The sequence below is a fragment of the Mus pahari genome, chromosome 13 (assembly GCF_900095145.1).
Source record: "Mus pahari chromosome 13, PAHARI_EIJ_v1.1, whole genome shotgun sequence".
Classification (NCBI taxonomy): domain Eukaryota; kingdom Metazoa; phylum Chordata; class Mammalia; order Rodentia; family Muridae; genus Mus; species Mus pahari.
The window spans coordinates 26,505,824-26,512,603 of NC_034602.1; the positions used below are offsets into that span (position 1 = coordinate 26,505,824).

Sequence of the window (6,780 nt, forward strand, 5' to 3'; positions counted from 1 at the left end):
AGCCTGTACTCTTAAGAACCCACCATACTACACCCTGGGCCTTGCCTTGAATCCCTAGGCCATGCCTTCAACCCCAGTGTGATAAGGGGAGCTAGCTGCAGATACTGGTTGGAACTGTGGGGTCCTGCCTCTTAGAGTGCAGGTTATCCTTCTCAGAGGCTACAGAGATTCTCACTGGAAGGGCAGTAGGAAGGGTGTCTTCAAGATCAGTCTTTCCTCCTCCGATAGGAAGATTAAGCGTCCGGAGACCTTTTGACAGGTAGAGCCTGTCCATCCACAGCAATCCCACAAGCCTTTCTGCCAGTCATCACATTGTTTCCCAGTATCAACAACCTTTGGGTCAGATAAGAGACTTCACCGAAAGCAAAAAATTTCCCTTTGGGCAATTAATTATCTAACCACTTATTAACTTGTTTGATACTATGGTAAGTAATAAGAAATGACCTTTGAGCGGATTCATTGACGACAAAGTGTTCCGAGGAAAATTATTTTATATACACACAGATGCACGTGTATACATTCACTCAGCTATGAACATGTGCCTCCCAGGGCATCCGTCCACACTGACCTCTGTACTCTTGGGAATGCAACAAACTTGCAAGGTTCAGGTTGTACATTCAAGGAACCTTATTACTCAATCTGAACACCACACACACACACACACACACACACACCCAAACTGCCTAAACAATCACACACACAGAAAAACAGAACCAAAAATGAAACAACAACAACAGCAACAGTCCACTAGTCATCCTCAAATGATTTCAATTTGGAAGAACAGAAATTAAGACCAAAGCAAGACTTTTACCTTCAGTTCCTCAACTCTGCTCATTAGACACCTGGGGTTGTATTAAACACTACACTGAGACTGTGACAAACTCCTGGTGGCGCAAGGCGGTAGACACACACCACAATATGGAAGCCTTCTGACCCAACTTGTTCAAGGGCACACAGTCATTGAGTCAAAGAAGCCAACATCTCCTGTGCCCTCCCCCAGCCTTGAGCGGGCTGGGTCAGACCTTGTTTGCCACTAGCTCACCCAGGGTGGAGACTTCTGACCCAGGTGAAGTCTGTTGTCTGCCACATCTGCAGCTTTCTGCAAGAAGCCACTACTTGCTGAGAAACTGAGCTTGTCTTCCTGAAGAGATCTTGGCAAAGCAATGAGATCCTGGCAAAGTGGGGGCTGGGTTCCCCCTTTAAAATCAGACTCTAGAATTAAAACATTGAGCCTTGATCAGACAACTTTGTCTCGGCTCGTTATTTCTCTCGCCATCCTTCCCATCCATAACCAGCTTTCCTTTCAGGAACCCAGTAACCCATGGCCGATGGCGGCTACAATCTCCAAACTAAACAAAAAATCAAAATCAAAACAAACAAAACTAAATGAAACATGTACCCCGCACCCCCCCCCCCCATGGAGTCTGTTTTGTGTTGGACGATTTCTCCTGGACACGGAGCCAGTGATACTCCATAGGAGAAACCTGATTTTTCCTTTCCCAATAGGCATCAGTTGATAATAGCTTCTTGATTAGGCGTGGGGCTTTGTATCCACCTCACTTCTCAGTGATGGGACTTTGGTTTGAATCTGAGGAGATCTTGTGTGTGCTGTCATAGTCTCTGTGAGTTGACAAGCGTACCATCCCTGTTGTGTCTGCATGACTTGCCTGCACTTCTGGCTCTTACAATACTTCGGTCTTATCTTTTGTGTAGATCCTTGAGCGGAGAGGGGAGGGGGTGATAAAGATTCCCCACTCAGGCTAAGCACTCAAAGTCTCTCACTCTGCACATTGTCCAGTTGTGGATCTCTTCACTAGCTCCCATCTACTGCAAGACGAAGCTTCTCTGTTGAGGGTCGGTGGTGCACTGATTTGTGGGCATAGCAATGTGTCACCAGGAGTCACTTTATTGCTATTTCCACTTTTACAAAATAACTAAGTTTTCTTCTAAGGACCATGTCTAGTCGATTCTCACATTCTTGGCCACTTTATCAGTGTTGGGTATGTGTTCCATCTCACAGTATGGGTCTTAATCCCATTTTAAAAAAACAATGTATTTATTTATTATGTATACAATGTTCTGCCTGCATGTATGCCTGCATGCCAGAAGAGGGCACCAAATCTCATTACAGATGGTTATGAGTCATCATGTGGTTGCTAGAAATTGAACCCAGGATCTCTGAAAGAGTAGCCAGTGCTTTTAGCCACTGAGCCATCTCTCCAGCCCTTACCTTCAATTTTTAAAAAGTGGTTGGTTACTCCCATAACACTGTGCCACTGTTGCACCCCCACACCTTGAAGGCAGTTTGCTGTGGTAGGCCACAGGCTGATAATAGCATCTTTCTCCTCCAGTAGCATGCAGCATACCTTCCAACACCATGGATGCATAGTCCATAGGGTGAAACTTCTAGTTGAGCACCAGCTTTAATTTCTCCGTGTTTAATGACATAGGTGATACTTTCAGCAAGAGAGCCTTACTACCAGGTTGTGGAGAGTAACCGATAGCTCTGGCAATAGCCTGTGATGTCTCTGGGAGGTAGTCTGAGGGACCACGTTGGTAACAACTCAACAAGCTGTAACCCATTTCTGGTATTAAAGGTTTGACTTGGTGTCATAAAATGACGAGTTGGGGCACTGTCTCCCCTAATACATGGTGACTCCATTTAAATTATTTCATATATGCATATATTTTTGGACACTTCTACAGCAGTAGGCTTCCCTATGACTTTTCAAAAGGTTTTTAGTGTAAGTTGCCTTTCCCTATACTTTCTCCTTTATTCTGCCCTCCCTTCTCCTCTCATTTAATATTCCTATTCTAGTTCCCCTTTATCTGTTTATCATACTGTAGTCTATCTCCCCTTTGGATGATCCTATCCTCTGCCCTAGACATATCTACCTACCTACCCACCTACCTACCCACCTACCTACCCACCTACCTACCCACTTACCTACCCACCCACCTACCTATCTACCTACCTGCCTGCCTATGATCTATCCACTCATCATTTATCCCTTCATCCACTTACCCGCCTATCCATTTCTATATAGCTTTCTTTCTCTATATGGGAGACTGTAACTCCCTTGGTAGTGATCTCATGCTAAAATCACCTTGGTTGGGAATTGCTCTTTAATCAAGTGGTAAAGACAGTTGTTTATTGAGATACTTTATTTTGGACCACATGTATTTTGTTGTAGTTTAAAATTTATACACAGAAAATCCATTCCTTTATAGTATTTAGCTGTATAAGTTCTGACAAAACCAGAGGACCCAAGTCTAGTTCTCAGGATCATTCTCAGGTGTCTCACAACCACTTATAACTCCAGCCAGTTCCAAGGGATCTAATAGCCTCTCCAGCCTCCTTGGGCACCTTCACACATGTGAACATACATACATACATACATACATACACATGCATACATACATAAAGTAAATCTTTAAAAAGACAGAAGTTAGTCTTAAAGAAAATTTTTAAAGAGAAAGAAACTAAATGTACACATATAACACTAAATGCTAGCAAGGGGGCTGAGCAACAGAAGGTCTCCCTTGCTGGGGGATTGCAAAATAACAGTCATTTTGAGGGGCTGGGGATTGAGCCCAGGGCTTTGCACACGCTAGGCAAGCTCTGCATCACTCAGCTATGTCTTCAGCTCTTGTAAATGTCACAGCTGCTTTAGACCACAGTTTAACAGCTTCTTACGAAGTGAGACACGGTCTCATCAAATGAACAACCTATAGGCACGTGACTACATATTTGCTTGAGTGAGTTGAATGAGTGAATGTCTGTAGCGGCTAAAAGCTGGAAATGACCAACACGCCACCTTACAATGGGTAAATGGGTAAACTCATAGATCCACAAAATAACTATTACCTAAGTATAAAAGGGAATGGCTCATCAATTCAAGAGACTTTACAGAGAAGACTCGGGGGTGAGGGTAGAGGTAAGGCACTTGCTGCTGAGCCTGACGACCTGAGTCCAACCCCTAGGACCCACAGGCGGAAGGAGAGAACCAACTTCTAAAACTTGGCCTTCTATGTCCACTGTGTGTTGTGACATGTGTGTGCATTCATATATACATAGCAAGTAAACAAACAAACAAACAAACAAACAAATTTTTGAAAATGCTTTAAAATGTCATAGAGGAAGGTTAAATGTATATTGCTAACTGGAAAAAAGTGTATCTAAAAAGCTACCCACTCTGATTCTAGTTTGTAAAAAGGAGGTGGGGGGATGTTAAACAATTGACAGTGAAGATGTCAGGGACTGCCATGAGCTGGAGGTGACAGGGCAGGTTAACACAACACAGGAGATTTTATTTTGGGGACAGCGCTCCTGTGGTTAGGCTGAGCTGGTTGACCAGGAAGCCCCCGGGAACCGCTTGTCTCCACCTTCCCAGTGCTGGGATTACGAGAATCACCAGGTTTTTAAGTGGGTGCTAGGGATCGAAGTCAGTTCCTTGTGTTTGTCTGGCAAGGCATTTTCCTGATTGAGCTGTAGCCCAAATGATTCTTTCTAGATGTAATTTGTTTCTCAGTAGGCAATCCAAGTTTATGTTCAGTGAAACAAAGTGTCGCTCGTTGTCTTGGCTTACGCTTTGTTTGAGTATTGCTTTCCCCTGTTCTGTGCAAGGTGCTCTGAGGGGGGAGTTTGAGGCCAGGCCAGTCATCAGAGTCTGGACCAATCCCTCGCAGAGGCATGACAAAGGAACCAAGTTCCCAGGGAGAGGGTGTGACAGTGTTGGTAAGGCGATGATCAGTGTTTCTTGCTTCAGAGACCTGGTGTAACTAATCTACAGAGGGTGAGGCCAGCCTCTGGAGGCCAGCCTCCTCCTAAAACAGGCAAAGACATGTCTCTCTGATGGAGGAATGAAGCCCAGTATTGTTTTCTATATCTCAGAATCCTGGAACTGGGATCAACCTCACAGCTGATGTGGGGACATCGCTTGGGTAGGGCTTAGATCTGCCCCAGGTCACAGCCATGGCTACGGCAGAGAATCCCATGGCTCTGATCTCCATCCACCCTGGCTGCCTTTCTCCCAATGAATACTTATTGACTACTTGTTGCTTGTAGGGTATAGTGATGTTTCAACTTGCATCTCTGTCATCTTGTGCTGTGCCCTAGTTATCCTTTCTTCTAGATCACCATCTCTGATGTTTTCAAGTGTGGCTCATGTCATACTTTAATGGAGCATCCTCTCTTCTTCCACAGAGCCTCCATCTGCCTCAATGTCTGGAGGCTTCAGAGTGCCGGGGGTGGGGGGGTGGGGAGTGGGGAGTGGGGAGTGCCTTTTTCTAGGTACTTATCATGTGATGTGGACATGGAGGTCAGTTCCTTCCTTTTTTGTCTCTCTCCTGATAGCCTTTAGAGGTATGAGCTAATTTTTGCTTTCTTATTTTATATCCCAAGCATTCTTCACAGATCCAGGTATGTAAAATGACCTTTGTTTGTTTGTTTGTTTATTTTTTGGTTTTTCGAGACAGGGTTTCTCTGTATAGCCCTGGCTGTCCTGGAACTCACTTTGTAGACCAGGCTGGCCTCGAACTCAGAAATCTGCCTGCTTGTGCCTCTTGAGTGCTAGGATTAAAGGCATGTACCACCATGGCCAGCTCATGACCTTTGTTTATTAATATTACCCTCCTAATGGCATACACCAAACAGCAAGCATTATGCACCATGGTATCCCAAGCTACAGTGGTGTTTGTAAGATAGGCATTGTTATTCTTATTTTGCAGAGGACAAACCCTAAATCTTAGAAGGGTTAATAAGCCCTCTGGTAATGGGCAAGGGGATACCCCTGTTGGTGTTGTTCTTATATCAGTCAGGAGCAGAGCAGAGGCTGTCCTCTGTTCATCCTAGCTTGATGCCTAGCTTGATGGCCAAAGCTGTCTTATGCCTAGGAGTCATAAAATCAAATCAAATCAAACCCAGGCAGCACAACACAGGAGGAAGAAGAGAGAGAGAGAGACCTGAGGATTGTCATGCAATCCACAGACCTGCCCTCCGGCCCATGGGTCAGACAGGCCATAGCTACCCACTTGCCAGAGGATGTCACCCAGGAGCCTGGCAGTCACATGGCCAGCCTGCAGTGGGAACCACCATTACATGCGAGTCTGTGGTAGTCAGAAAGAGAAGCGGAGCAGCTTGAGCATTGTGAAGAGAGATGGAACTGGAGACTCAGGATGGAGAGGAGGAGCCTGCTGTGAGTGCTCAGCCCTGTCACCTGAGGTCATGGTGAGGTCCCAGCCTGAGCTGCCTCAGAGGGACATGTCTGGGTCCCTGGCTATGCAGGGGCAGGGGTCAATATCTGTGCCTCACATTACCACTAGAGAACATAGGGACTTCCCTGGTGGAGACAGCCATCAGGGATGTCCAGGGGCTGTGCAAAGCAGGAAAGCTGGCCCCACCTCTTACCAGTGAGCAGTAGAGGAAGCAGCCCCTGTGCCTCGCCCAGGCAACCTAGTGGAGCTGGCCCTGGTAGCAGGGATGTGGATGAGCCAGTCCTGAGGGTGTGAGTGTGAAAGAGCTGACCCTGCCACTCATCTGCTGTGGGGTGGCATCGGCACGGATGAGATGCCTCCCCACCCCCACGTTGCCACCTCCTGCAGTTGGGAAGGCTGCCCACAGGGTTATGAGCACAGGAGTTAGCCCTACTCCCTCAACTGGCTGTAGCACTCAGGAGAGTGGGGTCTGTACTTTGCCTGGGCAAAACACTGGAGCTGGTCCTGGAGGCATGGGTGTGGGTAGGTCAGCCCTTAGGGCTTGAGCATAGGAGAGCTGACCCT

At 46.4% G+C, this 6,780-nt stretch overlaps 1 non-coding gene across 1 annotated transcript; it reads left to right on the forward strand.

Annotated features, from left to right (window-relative positions):
* The first annotated feature begins 5,764 nt into the window (after positions 1 to 5,764).
* Positions 5,765 to 5,904, forward strand: LOC115065262. Its single transcript, XR_003845056.1, has one exon. It is a non-coding gene; the product is annotated as a small nucleolar RNA SNORA48 (small nucleolar RNA).
* Positions 5,905 to 6,780: the final 876 nt, after the last annotated feature.